At 35.9% G+C, this 17140-nt stretch overlaps 1 protein-coding gene and 1 non-coding gene across 2 annotated transcripts in view; one reads left to right on the top strand and one right to left on the bottom strand.

The window, feature by feature from the left end:
- Gprk2 (G protein-coupled receptor kinase 2) overlaps positions 1 to 16911 on the bottom strand; it is a 54704-nt gene extending 37793 nt beyond the window's left edge. The window contains 1 exon segment of the mRNA XM_068299945.1: positions 16022 to 16911. The gene's annotated coding sequence lies outside the window, so the exon portion shown is untranslated.
- On the top strand, positions 6723 to 6795 carry TRNAR-UCG (transfer RNA arginine (anticodon UCG)). Its single transcript has one exon. It is a non-coding gene; the product is annotated as a tRNA-Arg (tRNA).
- Positions 16912 to 17140: the final 229 nt, after the last annotated feature.

Here is a 17140-nt window from a genome sequence, read left to right as displayed (position 1 = left end):
ATTTCCTACATATATAAAAATGTGTTTTTGCGGACAGGCATTTGGCAGCAGCTTTTAGGCCAGAGTTTAGCTGTATGTATGAAATGGCTTTTGGCTTTGCATACTCAGAGCAATTTTCCACGTCCCTTATCAATGATGAATCCATCAGAGATGATTCGAGATGATTGACCCGGACACTGGAACTGAACTATCGTTACTTTTCCTTCATTTTGGGTGTTTTTTGCCACTTAAGTTGGGACTAAGTTACATAGTCACAGTATGAAAATGGTCAAAGGTATTTCCAGTCAATTAGCACTTTTGCGGCTTTATTAGTTAAATATTTTCTTGATATTAATTGAAAGTGAAAGATAAATTTATATAGATTTAAAACCTTTCCAGAAACCTTATAGAAAATATATTTAAACAAAGTATTGCAAGATGACAGATAATCTGCTCTGCTCTTATGGGTTTTGTCACAATCGTAAAATTCAAGTCGCTACTCGATATTTTTGTATGAAAGTCTTTAGACACATCCTTCAACATTTGACTGTCAGTTGCTTTGGGGACCCTATTGAAAATTGGAAAATCATGTTGCAATGTTGGTAAGTGACATGAACGTCACGAGACAAGCCAGAGACAGGAGAAAACGAGAGGGATGAAAGATGGAGCGAAAAGCGGAAACATGTTTGAATGTTTCCTGTCAGCCGGCAAGTCTTTGCCACCTCTGAGCAAGGGCGTTCAATTGTAAACAGCGAGGCAAAATGCCAAAAATACTAAATAAAAATGTAGTAGTAGATGAGGAATATATATATATATGTATATGTGTGTAGGTATAATATATATTGGTTGGGTTTTTTTTTTTTTTGCTGGTTTCTTTTTATTTTTGGGTGCTTTATTTGGTTAACAGGAACTAGGCATGAAAGGACACACACAACACACAACCCAAGAACATTCAGCCTGTTGGTGGATCCTGTTAATTTCCAAAGCTGGGGGCGACATTTTAATTGAAATTTCTGGGGCGTCTCCCAGTATGTGTCTGTCTCTTTCTCTCTAATCAACAGAACAACAAAGCGGGTCCACACTTTTCCTCCGGCTAAATACAAACAATTTGGAAATTGTATGACATGTTAACAACAATTCCCCAACAATAACAGGCAGCAGCTACTGGGTCGAGTACAAGGACGAGGAGGAGCTTATTATTACCATAGAGCTCTTGGCCAAACAATCACAATAACAATTCCCTACAAAAACGAAAAGCCTGCACAAGACTAGCGAATGCTTCAGCAATCTTATGTAGATTACAGTCGAAGGTTTCTTTCAGCAACAGCAACAACAGCAGCAGCGACATAATATAGGGGAAACATCATCAACATGGCTTGTGGGGTCAGTGAGTACATAAAATGTCATGACCATAAACCCTTTTTCAGACAATTTAAGCCAAGTGAGGTTGAGGATAAGGAGATTGCTGCTGAGTTTGGCTGGCTGGTGGTCGGCTTTCAGCTCAAGGTTTACGATTGAACTGGATTTAATTTGGCGAAATTGTGCGGCCACTTAAATTGGCCCAAAACAACTTGTCTTGACTCAACTTCTAGCCCCATTCTCTCTCGCTGATTTATTGAACATTTGCATTTCTATTTTGCTTTCATGCGTTTCATGCGGCAAAAAGCAATTACGCGACTTTTCGACATCTATTGGAAAACTCTAAAAAGTTATCAGTGTCACATGAAAATTTAGTTACACCAACAAATGAGTTATCCCTTTTGGGTTTACGATTTAATAGATTTGGCTAAAAGCTTTTGGTTCTTTGGTTTCAAACTTATCTAATTTAATTAAATTAAACTACATATTGTTTTTAGTGTATTAAAGATTGGCAAACTTTGGAATTGGTCAATTTCACGTTAAACCTGCTCTCTGTACAACTATTTCAACTCTAATATAACCAAAATTCCATATGACATTATACTTGCACATTCGATTAACCATTGACCTCATCGTTTAATTAGTTGGCGCTATTGCCAGCAATTCAGCAGCAAACTATAATGCAAAAATACCAGTAAATGAGCTGGCTGAGTTGGGTGGAAGTACCCATTCAACTCATCTAAAGCCATATTATTGTTGTTGCTGCTCTTTTTGCAAATTGGCGCCATTCGGTTGTAAATGTTGCATTTATTATTTGCAATTTGGCTGGCGGTGGCGGCGCCCACCAGAATATGACCATAATTGGGACGGAGGACCAAAAATAGATGCATAAATCTTGTTGGCGCTGACAGCCTTAATGGATCCTCTTTGTCTCTCTCTCTCTCTCTCTCTGGTCTACTAATATTGATGACCAAAACACAAACACTATTCCCAACACCAACACCAACATAAACATAAACTTACAAATGCATAAACAAAGTGCAACACACACACACACACATAAGCACATAGTTTTGTGTTGCCTACTTTGGGGCGTCGCAGTGTCTCAACTTAAAAGGAGAACAAAAAAAAGAAAAGAACATTCAAACTTTTAGTAATGTTTTTATTGCCCTTGGCTTGCAGTTTCTAGTTTCCGGCATACAGAATTTCACTTTTCATTTTTCCCATTTCTTTTGACACATCAAATATTTTATTATCATTTTGAATGTATAAATTCCATTTTGTCTACTTCTCTCCCCGTAGAAATACACATAAAATTTATAGAATGCAATAAATATAAAAAAGCAAATGTTTTCTTTTCAGTTTAGTTTCAGTTTCATTTAAATCCGTATTAAATAAAAAGCTTTGAATATTGAGCGCTGTTGTTGGGCAAATTTCTTAAAAAAAGGTTTTTCCCAATTTGCTTTACCAGCATCAGTGGCTTTCATTCACTTGGATCTCATTTTGTCAACAGGGTAATTAGCTAAAGTTGCTTCGGCAAAAGGAAAATTAAGGGTCACAAGTTCTCCCTCTCTCAACATAGGCAAAGGAAAATTAATGATAAAAGATGGCAAGGAAAAAATAAGGATAACTTTTCAAACTTGTCTGTTAATCAGCAAAACTTCCAGTCACAAAAGACTTGATCTTTATAATATTCTTCTCCCGCTTTCTTTACGTAATGTACGCCAAAAATCACGACTAGAATTTAATTTAAGTGCAGCTAACACGACAGCAGATGCAGAAGGAGCAAAGTTGAAGTTTCTTTACTGCTCCCTGCTCTTTGCCCTGCTCTGCTCATATGGCAGTAAAATGAAATAAATTGCACAGAATGCAGAGCACAAGTAGCGTTATATTTATGCAGCGGAAGCAGGCAACCCGGGGGAACAACCGAACCAAGAGATGCTTGGCTGCATTTCAATGGGTTTCTTCTCCCGGTTTGTTTTTTTTTTTTGTTAACCACCCCAAAAACCATTCCACACCACCCCCACCCACACCCAAAAAAATTTATGCCGCCCTTTTTGCACCCGGTCTCTTAAAATAGGGGAAGAAATTTTGCAAATGAACACAAAAAATGCAGCGACAAGAAGCACTGCAAAACGAGATAGAATAAAACAAATATTCGAATATATATTAAAAAATATCCTTTCAATGTTGCAATCAAAGTGGCTTAATCAGCAATTCTAATGGTTTCGAAGGTGATTCGATTTTTATAAATAGTTTGAGGTTAATCCTTAAAAAAGAAATTATATGTTTTATATTGAATACCAGATCATACTTTTCCATTAAACACATATACCTTTTTATGGTACCCTAACAATTTGCAAAGAAAAAAGGGAAATACGGAAAACAACAACGTTTGAACAGAAAAAATCTTTTGTATGTAACACAAAAGAAGCGAAAACAGCAACAAAAAAAAAAAAAAATTAAAGAAAAACGAACTGCAAAATTGACAGAGAACATCATGAAGGGGGAGAAATGGAAAACAACTTGGGATATGGTCTACCAGAAAGACCAAAGGACCAAATAAGGAGCAAAACAAATGCCATTTCGGTTGCTGCATTTTCTTTCATTTCTTTAGATTCTTGCAACGAATGCAATTTTTAAGGGATACGTGTCCAATGTCGGCTGGAAGGCTGAAGCCACCATTCAATGTCAAATGTCATTGGCCTTTTTTCTTCAAATGGCGGCCTGCTCAAACTCTCTCTCTCTCTCTCTGTTTTTCGCTTTCCCTCTGCATTTCTATTTTCCTTCTCTGTCATTAAAATGGTTCGAATGCTTGTTATATAACAGAATGCAAATCACAGAGACATGTCGCATGATAATCATGTGATAATTTCCTCCCCTGACTCAGTTCAGGCCTATTGAGAAATACAATTAGTCAAGTCCAAAAAGAAACAACAACAACAATAACAACTGAACAACTATAATACAATATATATAATTTGAAAGCGCAATAAACTTGTGCGATAATTTGCATGGTGTGAAAATTATCACGACACGACACACAACAGCTAAAGCAATTGGGACAGTTTGAATAGTCAATCATAGTAATATAGCACACACACATTTTAAGGTGTGTGTGTGGGAACAAATAAATCCATATCAATAGCTGTGACTCATACCAAATTGAACTAGTTCCCAATATTGAAATCGTTTTGCGAAATTTCTATAGAAATTCCAATGCAGCTGATAATTTGATTTTGTAAACTGTTTTTTTTTTGTATGCTGCACGCATTCCAAATGACTCTGTCTCTATCGATCTCTTCCCATATTGACGCCTTCCATTCATTGAATTTTAATGGGAAAAGCAGTCAATTGTTTGGGTTAAAAAAACAAAAAAATACATATATTCTAATGCCGAAACCTTGAGTGCTCGTTGTATACAATACAACACAACAAAGTGACAGATCTGTTAATGATATGCACGACGCCCGCCTCAAAGATGAACGAGCTGATGTTGTCTGTCTGTGCCTTTGGAATTGAGAAACATTGTGCTCAATTTGTTTATTTGTTTTCTATTATTACATAATTATTAAGCATGTATACATGCATGTCTGCAATTACATTAAAATTACAACAAACTAGCCTGGAAGCTATGTAAACCGCAACAAATTTTAATCAGCATAATAAACAATGCGGTCGTATTTAAAATTATGAACCGTCAATAAGGTATTTTTCACTACACATTATTTAATTTTAATCCCATTTTAATTTCATTCTATTTTCATTTTCATTCCATATTTATTTATTCCACTGCAATTCCATGTTCATTTTTCATTCCATTTTATATTTCATTCCTTTTCATTTTGTATTTCATTCAATGTTTATTTTATATTTCATTCCATGTTCATTTTATATTTCATTCCTTTTCAATTTATATTTCATTCAATGTTTATTTTATATTTCATTTCATTTTATTTTTTATTCCATTTTATTTACATTCCACTTTCAATTTCATTCCATTTATGTACATTTTATTTAAATTTTTATTGCATTTTAATTTAATTTCATTTATCACTGTGAATATGAATTCAAAATTTATTAAAATAAAAGCTGCTAATTGTTTTATTTAACTTTTCCATCTATCATAAGTCTTTAAGTAAAAATTTCAGGCATGTGGAAACGAATATTAATGAAATGTGTTGCTTTAACAATTAAATGACAAAATTTCCACAAATATTTATCTTGCCCAATTGGTAGAGCCAACAAATATTAGAAGAACTTAAAACTCTTTTATTTTTTATAGTCCGGGTGGTGTTAAATGAGACGGCTTCTTTGAAATAGTATGTCATTTACTGAATGTTTACTTTTTTAGATTCGGTGTTCTGTTTTTGAAAATTATAATTGTCATACTTTAATTTATAATAACTATATCAATTAAACATACATAGAGAGGACCCGAAACAGTTACTTTCGACATTGCACACACGCCTCCTTTTGCGCTAAATACCAAGTATGTACATTGTATGTACATATGTATGTTTATTTGCGCATAGATAGACACAGGTACTCGGATGTGTGTGTGTGTGTGTGTGTGTGTATGCAACTTGCAGCCCACATGTCAACCAAGGCTGGGCCCGCATTTGACCCATTCAAGGGGGGCGGGTGGGGTTACTTCGTCGTCCCGTTGCCTGCCAGTAGCTACTGGAGCTGCCACCTGTGTCTACACATTCCTCATGTCTCGCTCTCCCTCTGCTTTGGTGTCTGCTATGCGTGAGTCTGTCAAACCTCGTTTGAATACTATGACGATGTCTTATTGACATTGGGTATGTGTGTATGTTTTAATTTGGCATTTGCCTCTTGCTTCTCGCACTATTCACCGTTTGCCCGCTTGGTCGCTGGCTGGCTCACTCGCACCTGCTACAAATAAAAAAAGCGGTCTGCTTTGACGTCATAGTGACGTCATTTGGAATTGACAAGCTAGAGAACACAATGCATAAACATTCATTTAATCATTGTATTTAAAAAAAACATACACACACACAACACTTAAAAACTGTCTAAGCAAGTCAAAGCGCCGTCTTGCCTCTAAAACAGGTTTTCATTTCGTACGATTAGCTAACTGCTAGTTGCTGTAGGGTACTCAAAAAGCATTCAACTTAATATGCTCTAGTACTAGTACTAACTATACTCAAAAAAAAAAAAAATAATAATAATAATAAACCATAAACTCAATAAGTAACAATAAAGTTTATTGATCTCCTCAATAATGAATAAATATTTTTCATTATATTTGCATCGTGCTAGTTGATTCACATGGAGAAATAATATTTTTTTCCATAATTTTTTTATGTGTGCCAATGAAAGTTCTTTCAAGTAGCGCAAAAATCCCCCGACATACATGCGACCGTGTGGCCTAATGGATAAGGCGTCGGACTTCGGATCCGAAGATTGCAGGTTCGAGTCCTGTCACGGTCGAAACAAAAGTAATTTTTTTTTTTTTTTTTAAACAGTTAAAATTATTACAAAAATATTTACTACCAGACAAAATTGCAAATGGTAATTTCTTTAATTTGCGAAAGGTTTTTTGTTTATTTTTTACTCAGCAATCAACAATTTATGTTTTTAATAATTAAAAAAACAATAAACAGAAACAATATTAAATCATAAGATTTTAATACAAATAGTTTCCCAAATTTTAAAATGTAAATAAATTGTGCAGCTTGTTTGAATATTGTAAAAGACTTGATTAATGACCAAATAAAGTAGTATAAAATTTAAATTTAATTATGGAAAGTTTTGCATGCAATTTGACAGATGAGCGTGAGAGAGGTTTTTTTTATAAACATTAACATAAGTCCAGAATTCACATAATTTATTATTTTTAAAATTCCTTAATTGTTTACTTTTTTCAACTCATTTTGTTGACATGAAAAATAGTTTTTAAGGCAATAAAACTAACAAAAAACATTAAAAGAAAAAAAACAAAAACAACTTGCCATGAATACGGTTTGAACCTGGGTCCCATTGCTTTAGAGGCAAGGTCACTAGCCGCTAGGCCGGCAAAATCAGAGATTAAAAGTAAAAGTCGTAATGGAAGTTTAATTTTGCATATAAATAAATATTATCATAAGTTTTGGGACTAGTGTAGATTACGTTGTTTACTAACTAGTCACTCTATGGTATTTCCAAAGAATCTGTGTCTGTATTGCGTATGGCTTTCACTAGAAGAGCAAAAGGGTAAGTATAATTTTTTTGGCAAATAAATATTTATTTCAAACGAAAAGATGATATTGAAAAGTCTGTTAATTTGAACACTTCTCGTCGAACTATTACAACAGAAACTTGGCAGAGCATTTATCGTAATACATTGTTTGTTGTTACAAGTATTTATACACACACACACACACCACACACAAAAGGTAGGTTTAATTCATCTTTTGTTTTTTTTTCTGTCTATGGAATAATCTGCTTTAAATTTATGCGACATAAATTCATTTGAAATTCTCAATTAAAAGATATTTTTATTAACTGGCACGGAATTCGAAATTCAGTTTATAGTTTCAGATGCAGATGCAGATTTAATTGCAGTTTCAGATGCAGAGATGGATGTTTACATTTAATTTCCATTATCCCACCGTCTCTCTCTCTCTTGCTCTTCATGTCTTCTTGTTCACTCTAGATTTAGTTTATTTTGTTTTTTTTTGCTTTTGTTTTGTGTTTTGGGCAATTTGCATTAATTGCAAGTGACGTTGGCATTTTTAATTGATTTTTCAACACTAAGTGCATGCGATTTTTTAATGTAAATATAAACTTGAAACATTATTGTCGATTTGTTGTTGTTGTTGTGAATGTATATTTATTTGTTGCTATGTTTCTTTATTTTTATTTTGTATCATTTTTTCAGTTTTTAGTTTTTTTTTTGCGCATTATTACTATTATTATTTTTTGGCACAAGGCTGGCGATTGCGTAAAATGCTTGTTGTTATTGTTGTTGTTGCAGCTTTATGAATGGTTGGCCGGTTGGTTGGTTGCTTGTTCGTTCATTCGTTTGTCGTTCAATTCAGACCGTTTGCTTGTTGTTGGTCAAATCTTTTGGGTCTTTCGCCGTGTAATGCATAAATAAATAAATAGTAGAAGGTGAACAGAAGAAAAAAGTTAAAAGAAAACAAAACGTGGCAGCAGATAAATAACCAAATTGCGAATAGCGAACAAAAGTTGTTAATTCAAATGTCGTAATTACAGTTGAACTTAAATTGGCAACGCGAGTAAATGTATGTATTTTTGTTTTCTTCTCGCCAAAACTAACTAATCTTAAATGCAAACAAACAAATAAAATGTATGCACATACATACATACATACATATATAGAAATATAAAATCGACAAAAATAGAGCTTCAGTGAAATGTTTCTGCTTTGCATTTTACATATTCTCGCTAACGAATTTATCAATCAATCGCTCGCAATGGCTGTGGCTGGGGCATAGAAAGAGGCGGCCATGCCATGCCATGCCATCCGTATATTCGATATTTTCGGCTTTATGGCACTCAAACGATCCCACGAATTTGCATGGAGCACGTAGAGAGGTATGTATCTCCAATGCCCGCCATCCATTCCTACCTCTCGACCATCGAACACATTAGCTTTGCGCGTGCAAATTATTGAGCTCCAAGAATTTTGACTATTTTAGGAAAGGTAATTTGTTTTTTGAGGCAAAAGGAATGCATATATACGAGGTTATGCATTGGTTTACCCAATATTTTATGGGAAAGTTATACGAATTAACTTTTCATTACTTTAAGCCAAGTATCTGTTGACCTTATGTGCTTGACTAGCCCAATGGAAACGATAACATAAACTCCGAGCCAATAAAGATGCTTTTAATTATAAATAAGAGAAAAAAGCATCGAGTATCCTCAGGGTAGCAGACTCAAGAGTCAGCAAAGCTCAATGAAATCTGACCCGACTGACCAGAGACCGAGGCTGAAGCGGAGTTGGAGGTCGGTATTAAAACCATCATAGGCTGTTAAGTAAATGTCATGGGCAGGCGGTACGATGTACAGCAGGAAAAAAGTCCCTATCCCAAATGGCCAGCAACTAAACCAACAGCAGATGATGATGATGCCGACCAGGGAACGCCACAGACTGTGGATGGAGGGCACACTGGGACACAGCATTAAATAAACGTATGACGTCTCCAAACGAGTCAAAAAAAACATATATTGAGACAAATTTTAACTAAATCTCTTTTTTTCTTTTCATTTGCCCCACTGTATCTCAGAATGATGATGAGTGAATGCTTCTAGAGGGGACCAGATGGAGGGAGCAAGTTACGCTGTGGCTTAAGCTCAGCTCACATATGCATATGCATAAATGTGAAATGTTTTATTTACACGTCGGCCGACATGGAGCGCCGACGCACAATAAAAGCAGTCCCAATGACTGAGTCAATATTTGCTCAAAGTTTTTGCCTCTTGCTACTGCCACCAAGCGGGCGAGTGAGCTGCTTCAGCTGGCTACTGCCTCTGATAGTAGTAGCAGTTGTTGTTATTTTTTGGCCGCTGCTGGTGGCACCTTTGGCTTTTTGCTACCAAAATAACCATCAAATTGACCAAAAACAAAAAGAAAGAATATATAGGATGGGGAAGGATGACGTGGCCGGCCTGGTTACATGTTTGTGTAACCAAAAAGTGGTATGCCAATTGCTTGGTAAAAGATTTAAGCGTCAGCCATTAACCATTATTTGCAAAAGCAAGTTACACTAATGTATTCCAACAAAAACAAATGGTTCATTGAAGAACATAAATTTTACATTAGTTAATACACAAATTCATTTGGCTTTTAATCCCCACAAAATCTCCTGCAGGAGCTTACCTTTCCTTTTTGTATTTTCTCTTAATGGAAATGCTCAATCATTTCGCTCTATCAGATGTTCTTTGCTTAATTTGATGTACGACAAATGTGTCAAAAAATGTCAGAAATAATATTTAAAAAGAAAAACGACTAAAAAAGAGAGAATGTCAAATCGTTAAGGAACTGTCCATACCACTAACCACTACGGAGTGTGAATGGAAGAATATTCAAAAAAACGAAAGAAATTTATGACCTCACATAAACATTTCTACTCGAAAATTCGTTATGACAAAGTGCCAGGTTGTCAATGACGTTGACAATCGTCCTGATGCGGAACGTGAAAAAACGTGGCGGGTGGGTGCTGGGTGAGATATAGAGAGAGCTGACAAAAAAAACGGTAACATAACTTTCGTTCATGTTCGAAAAGCGTTCCATAAAGTTACCAAGTTTATGTTGCAAGTTGAAGGAAAGTGCAGCACCAAAACTTTTTCATCTCTCTCTCTGCCAAAAAAATTTGTATATGTATACATATATCATGGTTGCACTTCAGTTTTTATTTTCTTTTGTCCCGTCTTTTTGTTGCTAATCGACATCTGTCCTGGCCACGCCTACAAATTTGTTGGTGAGTTCCTGAAGTCATGCTCTATTGTCTGTTCGTCTGAAAAACTCCTCCCAAATCCTTAAAGTGCTGAAATGTTTTGCTTGAAAGTTCTTATAAATTGCAGTTATTGTAAATCTTAAATTTAGCCGGAATAGCAATGCAATGTTTAGTCAAGAAGCAGAGAGAGTAAGTCACACAATAACTTTAAAGGGTATACACACTTCGTCATGAGTAAAGTTAGCCCAATCCTCTGGTCTCCTTTTTTTATAGGCGTTGCTGGCAAATTACCTAAGCAAAAGTTGTGCGCTTCACTCGCTGTGTGGGTGGATGGCCGGATGGGTGGCTGAGTGAAGTGGACAAATGTCACAAAAGGAAAAACTTTACGAGGGATACGGAAGAGAAAACAAAAAGCAAACTTTAACACTAAAATGTTTGTACAATAAGATTGGTGTTGTTATATATACATACATCCATATAATATACATAAATATCTATGTAAAGTCATAAAATTGAAATCAAGCTGATATGTAGATAAATGTGTGTGTATCTATTAATGGCTTTAAAACAATAATTGATAGGGCTTAAAGGGTTTCTGGTCATTAATGGCCAAATGATTCATCACAAAAGCACTTTAGAAGTTATTGTAACATGTTTAAGGGCTTTAGCTGTAGTTTAATCAAATCATGATTTTTCAGTGGGTTAAAATGGATCTCTTACATTTGTTGTCAGTAAAATTAAGTTAAAGTTAAGTTAAGAGAGCATCTTAACTCTATATAGTTGAATTCTGATATCCTTTATGGCGATTTCTCAATAATAACCAGCAACCAACAACAAGAAGAACAACAACACACAAAGCGCTGTCAAGTTCAAAGAGGGACCACCCAGTAGGATTAGTCTTAAAAAGAATTCTTGGTAACCAAGGAAACGTTGCTCCTCCTTCTTATTCACCTCTTCTCCTTCTTCTTCTTCTTCTCCGTCAATCCCCTTCACTGTGCAGCATTATTGTTAATGAATTCTACACGTATGCTGAGACATTGGACGCGCGCGCGTCGAGACATTTGCCCAATCCAAAAGCCAACCAAGAAGTTGGTCTGTTGGAGCCTGTTTTGCCAGTCGTTGTCGGCTGTTGCCACAATTTTTGTTCGTTCCTTTTTGCATAAAATACCTGGCATAATGCGCCGTACGCAAGAATTAATGTGAACACTGTGTGTTTTTCAATTTAGTTTAAATGAAGTTTCAAAAAAACTCTAAAACTCAAAACATAATCTATCTTCTCCGGAGAGATATTTAAGGTGGCCAAGTGTATTGTAAGTACTCATTTGTTTCTCTACTCATTAAATTTATTCGAATTCGATCTCTCTGTCACATTCATCCGATTCCTTAGGTGGGAATAAATGTCTCAAGAGTCGATTTGAATGCATTCGTGAAGCACTTTGTTTGTTTTCTTGAATTCAGCAATGACCAAAACAAAAATTAGCAAAATGGCAAACAGGTATTTGGTTTCTTCTTCTTGCGAAGTTTGCGTTTCGTCGGTTTCGCCTTGTTGCTTAATGCATATTTTATTTTACAGCTGCTTCAGGCCGCAGATCAGGGGTTCAATGCACAATTGATTGATTTTTAAGTGCAGGCAGCGGCGGCGACTCTGTGACACGGCCGTGGCAGACGTCGACTACAACAACAAGAACAACGACATGAACGACGACGATGACTTTTTACCTACATACATTTGTTTTATTGTCATACAAAATGAAAGAAAAGAACAAAAATCTGAGAACTGCGTAACTTGGGTCGTCTCAAATGATGGATCATGATATCCTATTTTGGCTGTTGACAGTGGCACACAAAAATCCAATTTATGCACCTCACTCAAACGCAGACACAAGAGCGAGAAAAAGGTAAATGGCCAAGTTTAAAGGTTTTTTTTTTTTTTTTTTGGTAATAACACTCATTGTCAGGCCAAAAAGCAAAGTAAATATATATTGGAACCGACCGAAGGTCCGGGACGAAGGTTTGTCTTTAATCAAAAGTAAAAAATAAATATATATAGAAAAAAAAGGAAACAGCAAACAAAAGCCGTAAAGGGGCTGAGCACCCAGAAAAAATGTCAAAACAACTTTAATTCCATCTCCCTCTCCTTTTCTTTCTCTCTCTCTCACAAACACCCACGCCCTTTTTCACTTGAATGTAGATACATCCTTGCGGGACATAAAACGTTTTCGACAACAACAAAAATATGCGTAGACAAAGGGCACATCAAATTGCCGTGAGCTAAACAGAGCAAACATCCTAAGAAAGCAAAAGAGGCAACTTCTTGCCCAGACTTTGCCTCAAATAACAAGGTATTTGAAAATACCCTGTGACAAACTCCAAGAATTGAATGGATGTTTCAGCTCAAAAAACATTAAAACTTTGAATTTATCACACAAAAAAAGATGTCAATTAGCTATTAGGAGCTATATAATATTGGAATACAGTGCAAAACAAGACTCTGGAGTTTGTGAATTATTCCTCGAAAACAGAGCACATAAAGAGTTTTCAGCACTCTAAAGTTAATGCATTAATTATTTGTAAAAGGTATATAAAAGTCGTTGCAGCTGCTGCTTATGTCAGAACCAATGACTTTTTCTCTTTTTTTACTTACAAAAAAGTTTATCAAGGTCATTACAGCAGGTTTGGTTTTTTGTTTGACAGGCAGACTGTCCGCTTGCCTGTCTGTCTGTCCTAGTGTCTGTCTAGTTGATTAGCACAAATTTCTTATCAAAATGAAGGCAGGCAAGCGAAATGAAATGAAATAAAAGGAAACACGAAAAGGTGTGTTCGTCCTGTGAGGTGTGGTAAGGTACATTCAAAGGTATTAAAGTAAGGAATATGAAAGTAAATCAAATAAGATTTATGGAATTAAAAAAAAAGGCAATAAACCTGAATGAAATTTCCAATCAATACATTTTCAAATTATCTTTTGTTTTTCACGCAGATTCTACATCATTTTTATATGTAATTATTATCAAAGAGTTTCGACTTTTCATTCGTTATTTTTTGTGAAAGTTTCTCACAAGTTTTAAGTTTCTTGAACTAAACAAATTCTATGTATGTTTTGTATTTACTTTAGTTCTCATCAAAACTGAAGAAACTTTTTCATACATCATATTTTCCCATTTTCACACTGACACACACACACACACACACACATGTGTACATATGTTCTATAACATTTTTAATTGAATTTGTTTTTTTGTTTAAGAACTAAAAGGAAACTAGGGAAACTTGAGACACTTTCTCTGTGGAAAATGGAAACAAAAGAAAATGTTGAAATGAAATCAAATTTTCTCAGGGGTTGATTAAAGAAAAACTCTTTCAAAAAGTTACTGAATGAAGGAAGATGGTATTAAAGCGGTTGGTAGAAAATGTTGCTTTAAGCCGATTTTCATTGTTTCATTAATCGGACCATGTCTACACTACGCCCATTCGGTTAATGGTGTGGGCGTTGCCGGGGGACAATTAATATCAATTCCCATCGAAGCATTAACATGGGCCAAAAACATATTGGCTAACAAGTGTCAAAGTCGCGCCAAATTAGAACAAAAAGGCGATGACGCGACACGATGAGGCGCAGGCGACGGAACAGGCGATGGCGAGAGGTGGTGATAAGAGGGAGGATTAGTGGCCAAAGTGCGGGATGGGCGCAATATCCTGGCGCGCGCATTTTCACGCCATGGCAAACGGCATGTGGCCAGGCAACCCCCCTCGTCGAAAGCAAATGGTGGGATGGTGGAATGGGTTTCCGTTTTGGATCCTGATAATAATATTCGATTGAGTTTTATTTGCTTTGGGGGCTGGGTCCCTACATACACATGTATGTCGTTTTCTCTTTGGGAACCTTTGTCCTGACCATTGATAGTTTATTATTGTCTTTGCCCGTAGACAGAATGAATTGCCTACGTCATCCTAAGCCATGGGTCCCTCTTCTTGCCTGCCTCTTTCTAAGTTCTCAGTTCGTAATCTATAAACTATGACGCAACACAGTACAGAGAATGCGGGGGTGGAGGAGGTGAGTAAAGTCGTTTTACCATACGGTCAAAACGGAAGCCTCTTATCAGCAATGCAGAGAGCAAGATCAATCACAAGCAATCGCTTAAAACTAATTACATTCAGTGTAAAGCCAAAGACAAATTATATAACTCATTTGACTTCAACCTAGAAAATGTTTCCCATTTAAAAGTAACATGATGAAATCTCTCGCTTTAGTTATTTAAAGAAAAGAACCCAAACAAAAAGGAATAAAACGCAGGGAAAAGTTATGAATGATACATATGTATATACACACAAAGAGATATAAATATATGTATGTATGTATTATAGCAACGAGGTTAAAGCAAAACACATCAAAAGATAACACTAACAAAAGATAAATTGATAAGACTTGAAGACTCGGATCCGGATGCTGTTTTCCACTTTTGATTCCTACGCTGGAAATGTAAAAAGAAACTGCGTCAGCAGTTCTGGACGACAGCATCATCAACAACATCAAGTTAACACATCAAAGCCAATCGAATTAACTTAATGCAATTTCTTTCCCCTCTCCACCCCTCCCTTCGCGCAACAAAAATAAAAACAATATCAACACACGAACGCAACAGCAAGCAGCAACAGAATGTGTTCAAATTACAGAACAAAAACACTTTAAAGCACTTACAACAGGCAATGCTAATGAGGTGAGATAATTAAAAACGTGTTTGGCGGGGGTCGTCGGTGAAAAGGGGGTTAAAGAGTTGATGGACAAAAGACGACCATCCGAAAGACCATCAATTTTATAACAAGAAAATATATCTTCCAACAGGGAACCCTCACTAGATCGCCGAGAAAGCCTTTTGAAAGCATTGGTGTATCCAGGTGTATAAATTTTTCTAAGCAATTCTCAAGCATTTGAGCCACTTCTCTAGACAATAGTTTGGGTAATTCGTTCTTAAAAACCTCAATTTTTAATGTGTCACTTATTTATTTCTGATTTCCTTAATAGTTTAAATGTAGAAGGAAAAGGGCTTGTGAAGCCATTCCATAACTGAATAACGGTAAACAATGTGAGTGAAAAACAGGGTAAAAGAAATTGTTTCCACAAATATTTCAAGACGAACATTAATCCCTAATGTTGAAATTTTTCAATTTCCTTAATTGTTTTCCTTTTTTAATTGCGAATTTTTTAACCTTTGGGCCTAACCTTTTTTGAGATTTTATTATTAGATTATGCTTACCTTTTGTTTTTACTTGCTTCGCTATTTTATAACTTTGATGATGATAATTTTCCGTTTAATAGCTCGGTGCCGGCTTAAGTTGCTTGCTTAATCATTTATTTACTGGCAAAAAACAGGAAAGTTTTTTATATGTAGAATTTTTGGTAGTATGTTTTTTTTTTTGCTGCAATCAGAAGAAGAATTCCGCGGCTGATAAGAGAGGGAGAGAGAGAGAGAGTGTGTGTGTGAGTCCGTGTGAGCGAGGCGTAAGGTGATAAGCCTTTGCACTCTCTCTTTCTGTCGCGTTTAGCTCTTCCCAGAATCTGTCAGCATAAACAAATTGACCCACAGAAGAGGGACAATGAGATGATGGTGGTGTTGGTGGTGCAGCAGGGGCAGATAGAAGAAGAGTTCTTGTTCTCCAAGAAACAACGACAACGCCTAGTAGGCAATTTTCCGGCTTTTCTTATACACAACTACGGCAATGGGAACGTAAACGTTGGCGGTACACTTTCTGCTTCTTTACTTTGTAATGAATTTTTTGTTTGCTTATTGTTTGTCGATTTTGGTTTTTCTTATTTTATTTTTTTCTTTTATTATTTTTTTTTGTGTGTGTTGTTGATGCGGCGCTCTTACACACACATACATACACTTAGCCACTCAAGCACATGCACTTATACACATGCAAACATTGACACACACACAGCCTTATGCCCGAAAATACACACGCGGCGAGAGGAATTTTCAAAATAAGTGCAACATGAACGTTTACGAAAACCGATAATTCACTTCAATTTAATTTATTGCACAAATTTCGCGAAATATCAAACGAGATTTCAACGATATTTTTTAATTCCGTTAATTTCGTCCGACCGCACAACCTCTCACTTCGATAACAAAAACAACAACAATAAAAACAACAACATGGCGAAATCAATTCGCTCGGCGCGCCGAATTCGCCCTAGCCGTAAAAAAGATGAATATTCGCTGTACTAAAATGGACTATTCGCCTTAACTTTTTCTCTCTCCTCTCGCCGCAACCACGTCGAACTCAAACAATTGATGCCAACGGCGAACGACTGATGCCAACTTCAAACGATGAGGCAAACTCAATTCGCCCGAGCCGTACAAATTTGGATA

The sequence above is a fragment of the Drosophila tropicalis genome, unplaced genomic scaffold (genome assembly GCF_018151085.1).
Source record: "Drosophila tropicalis isolate 14030-0801.00 unplaced genomic scaffold, ASM1815108v1 contig_878, whole genome shotgun sequence".
Classification (NCBI taxonomy): domain Eukaryota; kingdom Metazoa; phylum Arthropoda; class Insecta; order Diptera; family Drosophilidae; genus Drosophila; species Drosophila tropicalis.
The sequence above is the reverse complement of the archived record's forward strand: the minus strand, read 5'-3'. Positions and strand labels throughout refer to the sequence as shown.